This window comes from Rattus norvegicus, chromosome 13 (assembly GCF_036323735.1).
Source record: "Rattus norvegicus strain BN/NHsdMcwi chromosome 13, GRCr8, whole genome shotgun sequence".
Classification (NCBI taxonomy): domain Eukaryota; kingdom Metazoa; phylum Chordata; class Mammalia; order Rodentia; family Muridae; genus Rattus; species Rattus norvegicus.
Genome location: NC_086031.1, coordinates 61,999,416 through 62,019,055, shown reverse-complemented (window position 1 = coordinate 62,019,055; position 19,640 = coordinate 61,999,416). Strand labels below are relative to the sequence as shown.

The 19,640-nt window shown below is 35.8% G+C and overlaps 1 pseudogene; it reads left to right on the top strand.

Moving 5' to 3' along the window:
- The window catches only part of Gapdh-ps17 (Glyceraldehyde-3-phosphate dehydrogenase, pseudogene 17), a 31,779-nt pseudogene extending 16,544 nt beyond the window's left edge, over nucleotides 1–15,235 (top strand).
- Nucleotides 15,236–19,640: the final 4,405 nt, after the last annotated feature.

Below are 19,640 nucleotides of genomic sequence, written 5' to 3'. Positions count from 1 at the left end.
AGTTATTTCTGCCTTGAAAACTCCTATTGCTTTTTCCAGAGATCAAAGCCATCTATACTTGATGATACTATAGATAGTATATATACATATACATGTTTATATATATATATATATATATATATTCTTGATGTAAGGTTATTTCTTCAAATTCTCTATAACAAAATGTAAATCATATTTGTTATGTATTTGCTATATTTAAATGAAGAATGTAGGCTCTATATTTAAAGAACAAAAAAAAAACTCTTGTATTTGTCCTGTTCCATAGTGATAATTTCTAGGTATGTATGCATATAAAACATAATATAATTTCAAAATATTCCAGTAGAGATAACTGTCTATTAAAATTTAGGTTATTATGCAGAGTATGGGATGCAAAATGTTTACCACTCTCTGACAATATTTTGCTACTTATTATATGTATGGTCATTAAAAATAAATTATACGTGAGCAAATATATTTTGCTTATACTTTGATTATTGAAAATTAGTTAACAACTAACAAGCAACTTCATATGGAAATAAACAAAGGGGCTGTATATGCTATGCTATGAATGAATGCTTGCATTCTATTGAAGTTCACATATTGAAGCCGTCACCAATATGATAGCAATAAAAATGGCTCAGGTTGCCAAGTTAATCCTGGGAATTTTAAATTAAGTAGAGCCTGGAGAAAACTCTTGTCTCTCCTTCTCTCCTGCCTTTATTCTCTAGATAAGAACAAAGATCATATTTTGCAAACCCCAAAACGCTCTGAGCAAGGTCTAGACAGTACCTCTACATTGGATGTCCCAGTTTCCCCACTTGTAAAATTGTAATGACAGTTGACGAAAACATGCATTTTATACATTTTTATAATGGTCTGGACTTAGCAACATAATATTGGTAATAATATATAAAGATCAACAACAGAGTGAGTAACATGATTGAGAAAGGTTTAACACTGTTGGGCCTCTGACATAGCTCAGCCAATAAAGACTTCCACCTCCAAGCCTGGAAACTGCGAACCTGAGTTACATCACTAGATCATCATAGTAGGATGAGAAAATAGATTTCTACATGCTATCTTCTGACCATACATCACATTACACACACGCACATATACACAAACCCACATAGACACATAACACACACACACACACACACACACACACATACACACACACACACACACACACAGGGGGTGCTCAAATACACACAAAAACACAAAGATTTTGTAGAGATTAACAATAATATTTTTTTTAAAAAAATGAAGTCATTATGTTCAAATTTGGTAATAAAAATCATGTAAGTTCTCACTAGCTTAACAGTGCTTTTAGAAATGTAGGATTATTATATAAGGACTGAATGAAGGTTTAATTAACTAAAAGACCCAGGCAGACTGAGAAGCTCAGGATGGACGTTGACTTGACGGGTACCACTGGGAAAAGCTGATGAAGGCATCCATATCACAACCTCACTGGTCTATAACAACTTCAGACATGGAGACGGAGTCTTCTATCCTTAAAATTCTATCCCATAAAAACTGAACCCCATGCTACATATACATGGTGTCTCTCTCTCTCTCTCTCTCTCTCTCTCTCTCTCTCTCTCTCTCTCTCTCTCTATCTCTCTCTGTCTCTCTCCGTCTGTCTCTCTCTCTCTCTCTCTCTCTCTCTCTCTCTCTCTCTCTCTCTCTCTGTTTCCTGCAGAAAAGGAGCAGCTCTATACTTGCTCTGATGAAATGAATAATCCTCCTTCTAGAGATGCATATATTTTTCTTATTTCCATATCACTACTAGTATGATTGTGTCCCTAATACTTAGTTTTAAAAAAGTCTGCTATATAATAGTATTCATAGCTTACAGGAAACAGGTCATATCCCCACTAATAAACAATCTTTAGTTATAGAATGGGGGTTAGCAAAGCCAACAAATACTATTACTGCTGACAATTAAAAGCAAGAAATTATCCTCTTAATGTTTTACTAAAGGGCTGTAAATCATTTAATGCAAAAAATATTTCAGGAATTGCTTCAAAATTGGTGAAAATGGGGAAGTAATAAATAACAACTATGAACAGAAAAGAGTCTGTTAATATTAAACACAATGTCCTTTATGAATATTTAATAAACTCCTAGCCAAAGAATTATAATGATAAAAAAGAAGCCACTAGAAAATGTGGAATCTTTAAAAATGTCAGAAATAAAAACAAAAACTAAATCAGATTTTGCCATACCTATTGATTCTAAATATATTGAAAAAGGTAAATAAGTGGAAGCTCTCCATAAAATTATTACACCAAAAATAAAAGCTCCCTCCCATGCACAAAAATTGTTATTATATCCAAAACCATCAGAAGTAGCTTTTTAATCACTATCAAAAGAAAGATACTTCGAAGCTGAATATGCTACAAAAGGACTTTCCCTGTGTTCTACAACTACAGGTTTTTATGCACTACATTCAATTTCACACAGCCAGATCTTTCACATCCTTCTCCAACATCTAATTTGTTGAGTCTTCCTGACCCTTCCCAACCATCTCTTTTCTTTAGTCTATCATATCTATCCTGATTCTCTCAATAAGCAATCATTGTAATGACCAACCCTGCCAATTTCTAGGCCTCTGCCAGGACCTGACCAGTGACCAAAGTCCCCTCCCATGACACATCAAATTTTATGTGTAGCAAAATGTACTTCTATGACAAGGAGGCCCATTCTGTATATTATTCCAGTCTATTCCTGTCCACATGACTATAGTCCACTGAAGCCATTTCCAAATTCTGGATCAACCTGCATGCACATTTCAAGGCTTATGAGTGAAATTTATAGTTCTAATTGCTTACATTTTAAAAAATTCAGAGAGAAAACCAAAAGTAAAGTTAATTATGCAACTCAAACTTTTGAAAAATCAAGAACCAAACAAATAACCAATCTAGAGGAATGCCAGGGTGTTGGGGTTAGAGTAAGTGAGTGTGTGGGAGTGGGAGCATGCTCATAGAAGCAAGAGGAGTGGGGAGGGAGTATAGAAGTGGAGGAAAGGGGATAACATTTGAAATGTAAATACATAAATTATCCAAGAAAATTTTTTTAAAAAAGACTAGATGTCAAGAAAAATAAAAATCAAAGCAAAAATCAGTGAAATAAAAATGAAGAAAACAATGCAAAGACTTAACAAATATAAAAGCTGGTACTTCAGAAAGATAAGCATGGCAAACTATTGTTCAAACTGACAAATGATGATGATGTTGATGATGATGATGATGATGATGATGATGATGATGATGAAATTAAAACACCAAAGGACTCAAATTAAAGGAGTGAGGAATGAAGAACGAGAACAAGTAAATAGCACAACAGACACAAAAGACACCACAGTTAACAATCTAAACAAACCAATAGCATTTGAAATTTAAATTGAAATAAAAACCATCCAGGCTACAAAAGTCTAAACGAGATGGAGTCACAGCTGAATTCTACCAGCCTTTCAGTAAAGATCTATAACCAATCTGCTTGAATGTATGTGTGTGTTTGTGTGTGTTTGTGTGTGTGTTTGTGTGTGTTTTTGTGTTTGTGTGTGTATGTGTGTGTGTTTGTGTGTGTGTGTGTGAGAGAGAGAGAGAGAGAGAGAGAGAGAGAGAGAAAGAGAGAGAGAGAGAGAGCACAAAGAAAAGAAGAAAAAGAAAAGCCTGCACCCTGAACTGTTCCCTAGTCCTCTGCAATCAGATCCCCTGGGGAGAGAGCTGGATTCTCAGAAGTGTGGACAATCTTGAGAGCACAGATGAGACCAATACTTCTGCTCACATTCTAGTCCCAAGAAGAACCCAGGGAGTCCTCTGAAGATAGGAACCAAGGAACAGTCTGGGACAGGAACCTTCCTGTTTCTGCCTGCGCCCAGAGCTGACCCTGAGACACAGCTCTCTGTATCCAGACTGTACTGGGAGAAATTTGGTTTCCAGGAGAGATGTTACACAAGCATTCATGAGGGTCAAGCCACTGTCAGCTTACACCAGATATAAACAGATGGCAAGAGGCAAGGGCAAAAATCCTAAGCAAAAGAAACCAAGGCCTTTTGACACCATCAGAACCCAGTTCTCCCACCACAGCAAGACCAGGATACCCCAACAAACCAGAAAAGCAAGATTTTGATTTAAAGTCAAAACTCAGAAGGATGTTAAAGGACTTTAAGAAGAACATACATAAATGCCTTAAAGAAAAATAGAACAATAAAGGTAATCATGTAGAAGCCCTTAAAGAGAAAACACAAAAATCCCTTAAACAATTACAGAAAAACACAACCAAACAGGTGAAAGAATTGAAGAAAACCATCCAGGATCTAAAATTGGAAATAAAACAATAAAGAAATTATAAAGGGAGATAACCCTGGAGATAGTAAACCTAGAAAAGAGAGAAGGAGTCATAGACACAAGCATTACCAACAGAAGACAGGAGATAGAAGAGAGCATCTCAGGGGCAGAAGATACCATACAAAATATTGACACTACCATCAAAAAACAAAAATACAAAAAGCTCCTAATCCAAAACATCCAAGAAATCCAGGACACAACTAGAAGACAAAACCTAAGAATAATAGGAATAGAAGAGAGCAAAGATTCCCAACTTAAAGTAAATATCTTCAAGAAAATTATAAAAGAAAACTTCCCACACCAAAAGTCAGAGATGCCCATAAACATACAAGAAGCCAAATAGGTTGAACCAGAAAAGAAATTCCTCCTGTCACATAACAGTCAAACACCAAATGCAACAACAACAGCAACAACAACAACAATAACAACAACAAAAACCAACCAAACCAAACCAAACCAAAACAAAACAATGAAAGGATATTAAAAGTAGTAAGGATATGAAAGGTCAAGAAACAAATAAAAGCAGAACTGTGAAGATAACACCAGACTTCACACCAGAGACCATGAGAGCCAGAAGGTCCTGGGCAGATATCATATAGACCCTAAGAGAACACAAATCCCATTCAGACTACTATATCCAGGAAAACTCTCAATTAACATAGATGGAGAAACCAAGATCTTCCATGACAAAACCAAATTTACACAGTATCTTTCCACGAATCCAGTCTTACAAAGGATAATAGATGAAAAACTGAAACACAAGGTGGGAAACTACACCCTAGAAAAAGGTCAAAAGTAATCTACTTTCAATTAACCCCAAAGAAGAGAGCCACACAAACATAATTCCACTCCTAACAACAAAAGTAACAGGAAACAATAATCACTATTATTTAATATCTCTTGAAATCAATGGATTCAATTTCACAATAAAGAGACATAGACTAACAGACTGAATACTTAAACAGGACCAGCATTTTGCTGCATAAAACACACCACAAGGACAAAGACAGTAACTACCTAAGAGTAAAAGGCTGGAAAACAATTTTCCAAGAATATGGTCCCAAGAAGCAAGCTGGAATAGCAATTCTAATATCGAATAAAATTGACTTTCAACCAAACATTATCAAAAAATATAAGAAAGGACACTTCATATTCAACAATGGAAAAATCCACCAAGATGAACTCTCAATCTTGAATATATAAACTCCAAATGCACGGGCACCCACATTCATAAAAGTAGCCTTACTATAGCTCAAATTGTACATTGTACCTCACACAATAATAGTAGGAAAGTACAACACACCACTCTCAGCAATGGACAGATCATGGAAACAGAAACTAAACAGAGACACAGAAAAACTAACAGAAGTTATGAATCAAACGGTTTTAACAGATATCTATAGAACATTCCATCCTAAAACAAACAAACAAAAAACTTCTTCTAAGCACCTTATGGTACGTTCTCGAAAACTGACCATATAATCAGTCACAAAACAGACCTCAGCAGACATAAGAAGATTGAAATAATCCCATGCACCCTATCAGATCACCACAGACAAAGGCTGGTCTTCAATAACAACAAAAATGACAGAAAGCCCACATATACATGGAAGTTGAACAATGTTCTACCCAATGATCAACTTGGTCAAGGAAGAAATAAGAAAGAAATGAAAGACTTTTTAGAATTTAATGAAAATGAAGGCAAAAAATACACAAACCAGTCCTAAGAGAAAAACTCATAGCTCTGAGTGCCTCCAAAAAGAAACTGGAGAGAGCACACAATAGCGCCTTTACAGCACATCCTAAAGCTCTAGAACAAAAAGAAGCAAATACACCCAAGAGGAGTGGATATCAGGAAATAATTAAACTCAGGACTAAAATTAACCAAGTGGAAAGAAAAAGAACTATACAAAGAATCATCAAAACCAGAAGCTGGTTATTTGAGAAAATCATCAGGATAAATGAACCCTTAGCCAGCCTAACCAGAGGACCCAGAGAGTTTTTCCAAATTAAAAAAATCAGAAATGAAAAGGGATATGTAACAACAGAAACTGAGGGTATTCAAAAATCACCAAAAAATCATTCAAAAAATCCTACTTCAAAAACTTTGAACATCTGGATGAAATGAACAATTTCCTATATAGAGATCAGTTACCAAAGTTAAATCAGGATCAGATAAACCATCTAAAAAGTTCCATAACTCCTAAAGAAATAGAAGCAGTCATTAAAAGTCTCCAAACTAAAGAAAGTCCAGGACCAGATGGGTTAAATGCAGCATTTTATCAGACCTTCATAGAAAACATAATACCAATACTCTCCAAACTATTAAACAAAATAGAAATAAAAGGAACACTACCCAATTCTTTCTATGAAGCCACAAAACTGTCTACGATTAAACCACGCAAAGACCCAACAAAGAAACAGAATTTCAGACCAATCTCTCTTATGAATATCAATGCAAGACTACTCAGTAAAATTATCACAAAAAAATCAAGAATACCCCAAAGTGATCATCCACCATTGTAAAGTAGCCTTCATTCCAGGGATGCAGGGGTGATTCAATATACAGAAATCCATCGATGCAATTCACTTCATAAACAAACTCAAAGGAAAAAAAATCACATGGTTATCTCATTAGTTGCTGAGAAAACTTTGAAATAATTTAACATCCCTTCATATTAAAAGTCTTGAAAGGTCAGGAATCCAAAGCCCATAACTAATCATCATAAAAGCAATACAATGCAAACAAGTAGCCAACATTTAACTAAATGAAGAGAAACTTTGTTTTTGTTGTTGTTGTTGATTTTTTTCTTCCATATTTATTAAATTGGGTATTCCTTATTTACATTTCAAATGTTATTCCCTTTTCCGGTTTCCAGGCCAACATCCCCCTAACCTCTTCCCCTCCCATTCTAAATGGCTGTACCCTTCCCAATCCACTCCCCATTACCGCCTTCCCCCCAACAATCCCATTCACTGGGAGTTCACCCTTGGCAGGACCAAGGGCTTCCCTACCACTGGTGCACCTACTAGACTACTCATTGCTACCTATGAATTTGGAGCCCAGGGTTAGTCGATGTATAGTTTTTGGGTAGTGGCTTAGTCTCTGGAAGCTCTGGTTGGTTGGCATTATTGTTCATATGGGGTCTCGAGCCCCTTCAAGCTCTTCCAGTTCTTTCTCTGATTCCTTCAATGGGGGTCCTATTCTCAGTTCAGTGGTTTGCTGCTGGCATTCGCCTCTGTATTTGCTGTATTTGGCTGTGTCTCTCAGGAGAGATCTACATCCGGTTCCTCCACTTCTTTGCTTCATTCATCTTATCTAGTTTGGTGACTATATACGTATGGACCACATGTGAGGCAGTCTCTGAATGCCTGTTCCTTATGTCTCTGTTCTAAACTCTGCCACCCTATCCACTCCTATGGCTATCCCTTTTAAAGAAGGAGTGAAGCATCAGCATTTTGGTCATTCTTCTTGAGCATTTTTCTTGAGTTTCATGTGGTCTGTGCATCTTGGATAATTCGAGCATTTGGGCTAATATCCACTTATCAATGAGTGAATACCATGTTTGTTTTTCTGTGATTGGGTTACCGTATTCAGGATAATATTTTTCAGTTCCATCCATTTGCCCATGACTTTCATGAAGTCATTGTTTTGATAGCTGAGTAGTACTCCATTGTGTAGATGTACCACATTTTCTGTATCCATTCCTCTGTTGAGGGGCATCTGGGCTCTTTCAAGCTTCTGGCTATTATAAATAAGGCTACTCAGAACATAGTGGAGCACATGTCTTTGTTGTATGTTGGAGCATCTTTTGGGCATATGCCCAAGAGAGGTATAGCTGGGTCCTGAGGTAATGTGATGCCCCATTTTCTGAAGAACCTCCAGACTGATTTCCAGAATGGTTGGACCATTTTGCAATCCCACCAACAATGGAGGAGTGTTCCTCTTTCTCCACATCCTTGCCAGCATTTGCTGTCACCTGAGTTTTTGATCTTAGCCATTCTCACTAGTATGAGGTGAGAATATTATTTTGATTTGCATTTTCCTTATGACTAAAGATGTTGACCATTTCTTTAGCTGTTTCTCAGCCATTTGGAATTCCTCAGCTATCACTTCTTTGTTTAGCTCTGGACCCCATATTTTAATAGGGTTATTTGTCTCCTTGCAGTCTAACTTCTTGAGTTCTTTGTATATTTTGGATATAAGCCCTCTATCTGTTGTAGGATTAGTAAAGAACTTTTCTCAATCTGTCGGTTGTTGCTTTGTCCTAACCACAGTGTCCTTTGCCTTATAGATACTTTGTAGCTTTATGACATCCCATTTGTTGATTCTTGATCTTAGAGCATAAGCCATTGGTGTTTTTTTTTCAGGAAATTTTCTCCAGTGCCCATGTATTCAAGATGCTTCCCAATTTTTCTTCTACTAGTTTGAGTGTATCTGGTTTGATGTGGAGCTCCTTGATCCACTTGGACTTAAGTTTTGTACAGGGTGATAAGCATGGATCGATCTGCATTCTTCTACATGTTGACCTCCAGTTGAACCAGCACCATTTGCTGAAAATGCTATCTTTTTTCCATTGGATGGTTTTGGCTCCTTTGTCAAAAATCAAGTGACCATAGGTGTGTGGGTTCATTTCTGGGTCTTCAATTCTATTCCACTGGTCTATCTGTCTGTCTCTGTACCGTGCAGTTTTTATCACTATTGCTCTGTAATACTGCTTGAGTTCAGGGATAGTGATTCCCCATGAAGTCCTTTTATTGTTGAGGATAGTTTTAGCTATCTTGGCTTTTTGTTATTCCAGGTGAACTTGCAAATTGTTCTAACTCTATGAAGAATTGGATTGGAATTTCTTTTCATCTTTATTAGTTGAGTATTTCTTATTTACATTTCAATTGTTATTCCCCTTCCCGGTTTCTGGGCCAACATTCCCCTAACCACTCCAAATCCCCTTCTCTATGGGTGTTCCCCTCCGCATCTCCCCCCATTACTGCCCTCCCCCCAAAAATCACATTCACTGGGGTTTCAGCCTAGGCAGGGCCAAGGGCTTCCCCTTTCACTGGTGCTCTTACTAGGCTTTTCATTGCTACATATGGAGTTGAAATCAAAGGTCATTCCATGTAATAGTATTTGGGTAGTGACTTAGTCCCTGGAAGCTCTAGTTGGTTGGCATTCTTGTTCATATGGCGTCTCAAGCCCCTTCAAGCTCTTTCAGTCCTTTCTAAGATTCCTTCAAAGAGGGTCCCGATCTCAGTTCAGTTTTTTCATGATGGTATTCGCCTATTTATTTGCTGTATTCTTGCTGTGTCTCTCAGGAGAGATGTATATCCTGTTCCTGTCAGCCTGCACTTCTTTGCTTCAATCATCTTATCTAGTTTGGTGGCTGTATATGTATGGGCCACATATGGGGCAGGCTCTGAATGGGTGTTCCTTCTGCCTCTGTTCTAAACTTTGCCTCCTTATTCCCTCCCAAGGGTATTCTTGTTTCCCTTTTAAAGAAGGAGTGAAGCATTCACATTTTGGTCATCCTTTATGAGTTTCATGTGTTATGTGCATCTAGGGTAATTCAAGCATTTGGGCTAATAGCCACTTATCAATGAGTGCATACCGTGTGTGTTTTTCTGTGATTGGGTTACCTCACTCAGGATGATATTTTTCAGTTCCATCCATTTGCCTATGAATTTCATGAAGTCATTGTTTTTGATAGCTGAGTAATATTCCATTGTGTAGATGTACCACATTTCCTGTATCTATTCCTCTGTTGAAGGTCATCTGGGTTCTTTCCAGACTCTGGCTATTATAAATAAGTAAATAAGGCTGCTATGAACATAGTTTTAGGTATCTGGGTTTTTTTTTTTGATATTCCAAATGAATTTATAAATTGTTCTGTCTAACTCTCTGAAGAATTGGATTGGTATTTTGATGGGGATTGCATTGAATCTGTAGATTGATTTTGGTAAAATGGCCATTTTTACTATGTTAATCCTGCCATTCCATGAGCATGGGAGATCTTTCCATCTTCTGAGATCTTCTTCAGTTTCTTTCTTCAGAGGCTTGAAGTTTTTATCATACAGATCTTTCACTTGTTCGGTTAAAGTCACACTAAAGTATTTTATATTATTTGGGACTATTATGAAGGGTGTCATTTCCCTAATTTCTTTCTCAGTTTGTTTCTCTTTTGTGTAGAGGAAGGCTACTGATTTTTAATTTTATATCCAGCCACTTTGCTGAAGGTATTTATCAGTTTTAGTAGTTCTCTGGGGGCACTTTTGCGATCGATCACTTAAATATACTATCATATCATCTGCAAATAGTGATATTTTGACTTCTTTTCCAATCTGTATCCCTTTGATCTTTTTTAGTTGTCTGATTGTTCTGGCTAGAACATCAAGAACTATATTGAATAAGTAGGGAGAGAGTGGGCAGCCTTGTCTAGTCCCTGATTTTAGTGGGATTGCTTCAAGTTTCTCTCCATTTAGTTTAATGTTAGCAACTGGTTTGCTGTATATGGCTTTTACTATGTTTAGGTATGGGCCTTGAATTCCTATTCTTTCCAGGACTTTTATCATGAAGGGGTGTTGAATTTTGTCAAATTCTTCTCGGCATCTAATGAAATGATCATGTGGTTTTGTTCTTTCAGTTTGTTTATATAATGGATTAAGTTGATGGTTTTCCGTATATATAGAAGGAATTCGGTAGCGCCCATCTGTTTCAATTTTGTGGAATAGTTTGGATAGTATTGGTATGAGGTCTTCTCTGAAAGTCTGATAGAATTCTGTACTGAACCCATCTGGCCCTGGGCTCTTTTTGGTCGGGAGACCTTTAATGACTGCTTCTATTTCGTTGGGAGCTATGGGGTTATTTAAATGGTTTATCTGTTCCTGATTTAACTTCAGTACCTGGTATCTGTCTAGGAAATTGTCCATTTCCTGCAGAATTTCAACTTTTGTTGGATATAAGCTTTTGTAGTAGGATCTGAATTTTTTTAATTTCCTCTGATTCTGTAGTTATGTCTCCCTTTTCATTTCTGATTTTGTTAATTTGGGCACACTCTCTATATCCTTTCGTTAGTCTGGTTAAGGGTTTATCTATCTTGTTGACTTTCTCAAAGAACCAACTTTTGGTTCTGTTGATTCTTTGTATGGTCTGTGTTTCCCACATCTCAGCCTGGGCTTTGCTGCCCCAGGAATGCTATCCTGCTGCTTCTCTACAGCCCACACTGGCCCCTGTGCTGTGGTGTAAGCACAGTCAAACTCTAAATGTCCTGCCTCCCCAAGCACGCAAGCAGCCATGCCCTGTGGCAGATCAGACCCACAACACTACACGAGTCAGATAAATAAATAAATAAATAAATAAATAAATAAATAAATAAATAAATAAATAAAGCCAAAACTGATGAAGAGGTAGGATGTTGCTTACTGGATTGCTCATTGTGGTTTGTTCAGCCTGATTTCTTTTAGAATCTGGGAGCACCAGCCCAGAAATGGCACCATGTGTCATTGGTAGGGCTATCTCTACCCTACCAATTTCTAATTAAGAAAATGTTGTGTAGCTGGATTGTATGTAGACATTTAATCGATTGCAATTCCTTCTTTTCAGATAATGCTAGCTTTTGTCATATTGACTCTCTAGTCAAGAACTCACTGTTGGTGTCATGGTTTGAGTGATTTCAGTCCTTGAGGAGATGGAGAATAGTAGGACGCTAACTAAATGGCAGCCAAAGGTGGAAAGAATAGCTAAGCACAAGTATTCTTTCTTCTCTTCCCATGTATAGTACAGCTGAGCTTACAGACTAGAAGATGGTGTTGCATTCTTTATAGAAACATGCTTTCAGAAATACCTTGAGGTGCAATTTTAAATTATATAAACAACTCCCAATCTAAAACAGTTAAAATCTTTAATGCTTATGTTTGTTGTGACTATTTTGAATTCAGCTTTTCTTTATTTTTTCTTATCTATTTAATTATTTTTGTAGGGAGTGTTTCTACTTAACATTGCAGTGAGACCATATATGTTTTCAACTAAATCGCTTAATTAGAGTTAATGTGAGGTTTCAGAATGACAATTTTATAAATTGCTACTTTAAAGTGAAATAGGACACACTAATCAATAACCATTTTTATCACTGTTTCTTTTAGGTCCATAGCTGTTGCACAATAAACAGTTTTTTTCTGTATAAAATGAGGTAGAATAAGATCATTTATCAACTAATAATATTTCATCTGAAAGATAGAGTCCCTAAGTCCACTGCTAATTTTCAGATTCAGTCTCTAGCAGCTCCGTATAGGACTAATGGCTGCTTCTTTAAGTCTAAATCGATACTTAAATTCCATTAGGTTTTATACTTTTTCTAACATCCCTTTAAAAATAGCCCCATCGTGGTTTAAAATACGAATTGTGTTTGTGAAATAGATGTTTCTGATAGGTTTAATGACATCAATTAAGCCAGTTATAACATTTGTAATCTAGTTTTGGTCTGGATTTTTAAAAATATTTTAAGGTGAATGTAGTGGTACATGTCTTAAATCTCTTGGATAAAGACAAAAAGATCTAGGTTTAATTCTCAGCCACATAGTGAGTTTGAATCCATGTTGGTTTCATAAATGAAACCCTTTCTCAACTCAAGTAAATTCAATTTTAAAACCTAAATAAATAATAAATCATTACACTTATATTCAGATGGTATGAAGAGGGCAATTAATGTGTTTCTAAATTGATCATGGGATTTTTTATGATCAACATTGAATCATGTTTCCTATGTATCCATCCTCAGGCCACCATATGAAAATTTTCAAATTGTAGTCTCCACTTCAGATATCTGAATTTTCTTCTCTTTTTGTATATTCCAAACATGTGATTTGTTTTATTTTATTAGCAATAATGTACCATTTATCATAGGTCCCTGGTGATGAATACTCTTCTTTGTAACAAACATAGAATTTCCCAGTGTTTAATAAGATAGGTTTATGTCTCATGCTAACCAGGGGATGGAGTGTCATTCTGTAGTGATTTTATAGATTTCTCTTTCTCTTCATGATGCTGTTATCTTTCCAAAATTGTAAATCTATCACACACTTATTTTCTACTACACAGCTTCTGTTCTACAGCATGAAGCCTGTTGGAGCCAAATTCTACTCTTCCTTCACACAAAAAAACTGATGGAGAAGATCTTTATCTGCATGTGCAACCAAGTACCTCATGCCCTTCAGTTCTTTCACCCTGCTTTGGTATTACAGATGCCCTTGTTTTAGTTATGTTTTCAGATAGATGACCTAAAACACTTCCAACAGAATGTCTTCTAAGATTACTGAATGTGCACGACTTGTTTTGTGTCAATCAACTCTTAATTCACTGCTGAAGACTATGGCTTTGTCAAACATAGACTTTTTTTTAGTGTGTACTTGCAATTAAGCTGTGCAAAGTGTTCTAGCCCTAATATTTACCTTCGTTACAAACATAGGCTAAGAAATATTCATTCCCTTTTTCTCTAAGGTTAGGTCTTAGTCTGAATGGAGTACTTGACAAGTCCTCATACTACATCTCTTTCTATTTACAGACTGTGGCAGACTAGTTCTAAGGTTATAATGAATGACTGTGAAAAGAGAATTGCATATAGCACAGAAAGTAATTTTCTGTACAGTATATTCACTTTAAATATGTTGGAAAAACCTGGGGGTTTCATGTAAATTTTTGCTAAGAACACATTACTAGAGCTAGGAAGATGTCTTTATAGATAAAGCATTTGTAGTGCAATCATAAGGAACTGCTTTTAAAATTTTATAACATAAAGGTCTTCATACCTTCAATCCCAGGGCTGTAAGGGAAGTTGGGAATTGGAGATAGAAGAATTTCTGGAAGATGGTGTACCAGAAATAGTGGCATACACAGTGGAGAGAAACTAGAATCCCTGTTTCAAAGAAGTTGAAAGACAAGGGTCAGAATCTGTTCTTCTTTTAAGTACATATGTGTGCTATGGCACTGTATATCCTAATTAATGTACACGAATGCACAAACATATATATGTATAAATATACATATATATATATATCAGAAACAAAGATATAAAATAATACATCGCTAAAAATTTCCTGTTTTTAAGAGTTAAATTCCTTATTAATTAAATATACTCCAATTTTAATGATGTACTTTTTGAAACTATAAATTGCTTCTTCATTCCCTTTTCTTCCTCTCATATACCTCTTTCCATTATTCTTTAAATTCATCCCCTCTTTATACATATAGGATACATATATATTTTCCCAAATATAGCCTGTTGAGTCTATAAAATATCACTTGTTTATGTGTCTTTAATGCTACAGTTTGACACTGGGCAACCACTGGTATGCTCTTCTCTGAGAGGATCAACTCTCCCACTCCTAGTTGCACACCAGCTGTCTGAATTTCTTTATGTAGAATTGAAATCTTCTGGGCTTATCATTTTGTTTGAGGTGTTCACTGGTGTCATCTTTGCTCATCTCACATTTGGACAGTGCTGTTGGAGAGGCTATGGGTATAGCTTCTGATATTTCTGGGACACTTAATCTCAAACCAAATACCCTGATCCTACAATCTTTCTGCCCCTGTTTTACAGTGATCCCTGAGCCTTGAATGTGAAAGTGTTTTACATGGAAGCCAAGAAAGCATCTTCAAAACATGGTGCCCTGAAAACTCAATGTCCACATAAAAATAGTGAAATTTGAACCATATCTACCAAATTGATCAATGATTGAAAACTCAAACATGAAACAGCTAAAACGATTGAAGAAAAGAAAAGGAAGACCCTACACGATTTAGCTGGAGAAAAGTTCTTCCTGAATAGGACTGTATTTTACCAAGAAATAAGGCCAACAATTAACTTATGGGACTTCTTGAAAATAAAAAGTGCTCAGCTTCAGAAGTACTTGTTAGAATGGTATTTGTTTAAAGGCTTATGTAATGTAAGATTTCTAATTATGCAGGATATAAATAACTGTCTACACATTTGTGAACTTTTGTTGAGATAAACATCACATTTAAAATGCATGCTTATGCTCATATGCATTTGAAAGCACACAATTTTTAGTAGCTGATGACACAGGCTCAATGTCTATGTAGGATAATTAATCTCCTCAGAAGAGTTACTTGTTCCTACATATATTCAATCTTTTGGCTTTGTAGCACAACATTATGTTCTATAAAGTTCATGTTAGGTAAACATGCGATCTTGTATTGTAGGGATTGCTTAATGAGGAAAAGCTTGCTTGGTATATATGCATGAGGATCTGAACTCAGGTCTCCAGAACTCACACAAAAGTTCACTGTGAGATTTGCATCTATAATTCCAGAAGTCCAGGACATGGGGAGAGGTATATCCTCAGAAGAGTGTTGACCACTCAGCCTTACTGAAGTGGCAAGTTTCAAAATATAAGGCAAACCAGTCACAAAATATAAGGAAGAGAACAAGAGAGACGACATGTGACACTAACCACTGACCCTCACATAGGTAAGCAGAGCATCACAACCATGTGGACACAAGCACATAAACCAAGCAGGAGAAAAACACGGGAGAGTGCGTGAGGGATGAACATGCGCAAACAAAATCATATACACAAGCAGTTTGCAATATTCTAAATAAATTTAATTTTGTTTGGGATCATATTTAGGTTTATCAACTCAAAATATTTCAAAAACTAAAATTAATACATAGCAACATTATATTAAAATTCCAGAAAAATCATTTTATCCTATCTGTAAATGTACTACAGACTAATGCATATCGTAAATATGTTTTTATCTGAATAAGTTATTATTTCCCTTGTTTTAAAATCCATAAATACATGTGTAGTTTAAAATTATTTAATAATATTGGTTCAACAAAGTACTAAAAGAAGAGAAAAATCATTGTGCACGTAAAAGTGATATTGCTCTTCCATTAACCTTGAAACTCATATCCTCATGATTATGCAGTTTAACCACTGAGCCATCTCTGCAGTACAAGAAATAACAAGGGCGAATTCCTAGCTGGGAAGCAGCTTAACGAGTAGGACAAACATTTGTAAATCTCAACTATTACCTAGTGATTTATAAAATTGAGTGGTATAAGAAGACACATAATATTAATATTTTATTATTTAAATAAATCCTATCACCAAGACAACTTATGAGATAAGGCTTTTGGGGACTTAGGAGTCCAGAGGAAAGAAGTCCATCACCAGTGGTGAAGGATAGGAGTAGCAAGGCATTGCACTTGGAGAGGTAAACTGGGAGTTCACTTCTACACTTAAAAATAAGAAGCCTTGAAAGTCTTGGTGATATCTGCAGGCTTTGAAACCTCAAAGCCCCACTCTAGTGACCCACTATTTCAAAAGGCTGTACCTAGAAATGTCTCCCCAACATTTTCACCAATTGGCTACCAAGTATTTATATACCACACAATAATAAGCCTCCAAAATAAACATAACAAACAAATGCATATCATATAAACATATGAAGTTGCAAAGATATACATAGTTGAATACACAGGGTCCAACTAGCTTCTTATTTATCTATGTCTTTGGTGCTTGAAGCTATATGGCTCCTGCAATTAGAATGTGAAGTCTGTTTATCCAAAGTGGCACTATAATGTGTTGTCAAGGAAACAGGGCATATGAAACATTCCCATAAGGTTGCTTGAAATAAAACAACATAGATGTTTTAGAAAACAGTTTGAGAGGTTTCTCTTTATCCTTATAAAATAAAGCAAGAGATTTTTATTAAGTTTCATAAAATTTCCAAGAAAGTAGAAAGAAGTAGAGAAGAAAGTAAAATTCACACTATATCGCTTAAAGTTGAACTAAAGTAATTATGCATCAATTTAATAAACTATGTTTCAAACATGCTCCTAACAAACTCTAACAATGAATTCTTTTCTTAGTTCTCATTTTTACTTGCCCCTAGCCTACCCTCCTTTTCATGCTCAGGACACATATGTTGTATTGATTTCTACTTCTGCACCAAACTCTTCTTTTACCGCTCTCATGACCACCTTTAGAGTATCAAAGCCTATATTCACACTCATCTTCACTTACACACTTACACATACATATGTAAATATTATAAGCTATAATCCACATATGAGAGAAATACAATTTTTATAGTTTTGTATATTTATATATCGGCTCTTTGTTCTATTACTTTTCTTTATTTTCTTTTATATTGTTATTCACTTTATATTCCTACTACTGGCCAGTCACCCACCCCCCAAAATTCTTTCCCCTCGCCCTTCTCCTCTAAAGAAGTTGAGCCCTACCTGGGTATACCCCCACCATGGCATTTCAAGTCTCTGTAAGGCAGGTGCTTCCTCTCCCACTAAGGCTAGACAAAGCAGACCAGCTAGTAGAACATATCCGAAATACAGGAAAAAGCTTTTGAGATAGACCCCATGTTTCATCTGTGTGTGACTCCCTTTTAAATAAAAAACATATTTATAGAGTGAAAAACAAGCTTGTGGATTTGGGTCATGTGATTTTAGGAACAAAAATGCTGTTCAGGAGATTTTGGGATATTGCCATGAAGATGTATGTAAAGAGAGAGAAACACTTGAGAAGCATTGAGAAATGTACCATCATTGATTTTTCAATATTGCCGAATTAATGACACCAGACAACGCATTATTTTTAAGAAACACTAGTAAAACAATTTTCTACAAAATGAGTTTCAGGGTGTCCAAGTCTGTTGCACAATGAAAGTCTGTGTCGAAAATCAAACAAAAGCAAAGAAAAATACAAAAATAAATAAGAAAAATAAAACATTAAGAAATATCTAGTCAAGGTTATAAACTTAACTTTAAACCTATAATTTAAATATCACTATATAAGAATAGGCCTGGAGATGTGGCTCAGTGGTTGAGAGCACATGTTTTTCTTCTGTAGGCTCCAGAACCCACAATGGGCACCCATATCTATATTTAACTTCAGTTCCAGGGAATACGATGCTCTCTTCTAGCATACACACTGCCAACACACAGAGAGCACACACACTACTCGAAATCACACACATAGGCACATAAAATAATTAACCAACCTTTTAAAAACAATACATAAGAAAATGTGCATGGATATACATATGAGCTGTCTACATAATTATATATATATATGTGTATATATTATATATATACATATATATATAATCTCAGACAGGTACATTGTAAACATTAAACAGGCTAGATATTTAAAACACTGAAATTGTAAAGTCAGGGAAAAATAGTAGACAAATGAGATTTTAAAATCAAATTATCCATTGAAAGATAAATTTACCACATTAAAAAGCCCAAGCACTGAGAACAAAATATATACCTGACATAAAATTTGTCTCTAGAATCAATATACAATTTTAATAACTTAGTAACTGAGAAGCAAAAGTTCCCAACAAATAGTATACAGAAGGCACCCCACTAAAGAATATATATGAATATCCATTACCACATGAAAATGTTCTTAAACTTTTTACTCAGCAGAAAAATACAAATTATAACCACAGAAAAGAAGTGTTTACATGTTAGAATGGCTGAGTTAAAAAGTGTAGAGTATTCAAGAGTGATGGTATACTCTCAGGGCACAGTTAGAACTCATGTTGCTAGGAGAAAAAAAAATTACATACTGTCTCTGGCAACCATTTTTATCCTCTTACCAGCAGTCTGTCTATTTTACTCCTCAGAATGTACTCAAATGCTTGAAAGCATGTGTCCACATAAAGATTCAGGCATAATGCCTCCGCAATTTATCAGAACAGTTAAAAACTGGAAATCATCCAAATAGCTATCAGTGGAAAATAACATATCGCGATCGGGTTTTAGCTAAAAGTGAGAGTGCCAGCCAAGAATCTGCAGGGGTTTGATTTGTTCAAGAAGCAGTCAATCAAAGTGAGGTGACCTTTGACTGTCTACTGCTAAGAAAAAGTTCTGTACATGAAACAAATGAATATGGTAAAGCATTTCCTTTCTTTGCTATCTGTATGTGCTCCTGTGTGTGTTTGTGTGAGTGTAGGTGTACATATATGTATTTATACATCTGTGTGAATGTGTAAATGTGTATATGTGACATGTGTGCACCTCTGTGCACATGTAGATGCTAGAAGACAACGTCATATATCATTTTATTTTGCCACTTACATTTTCTTTTTGGGACAGTCTCAATGGCTTACAACTCTGGCCTAATAGGTGAGGGTGTCTGGCCAGCTGGTTTGGGGGCTGTCTGTCTGACTGTTACTGTGATGTCAAAAACAGCTCACTAGACATCTCTTGAGCCTTTATTATTTTTGTATATGTATGTTAATGTAGATAATTA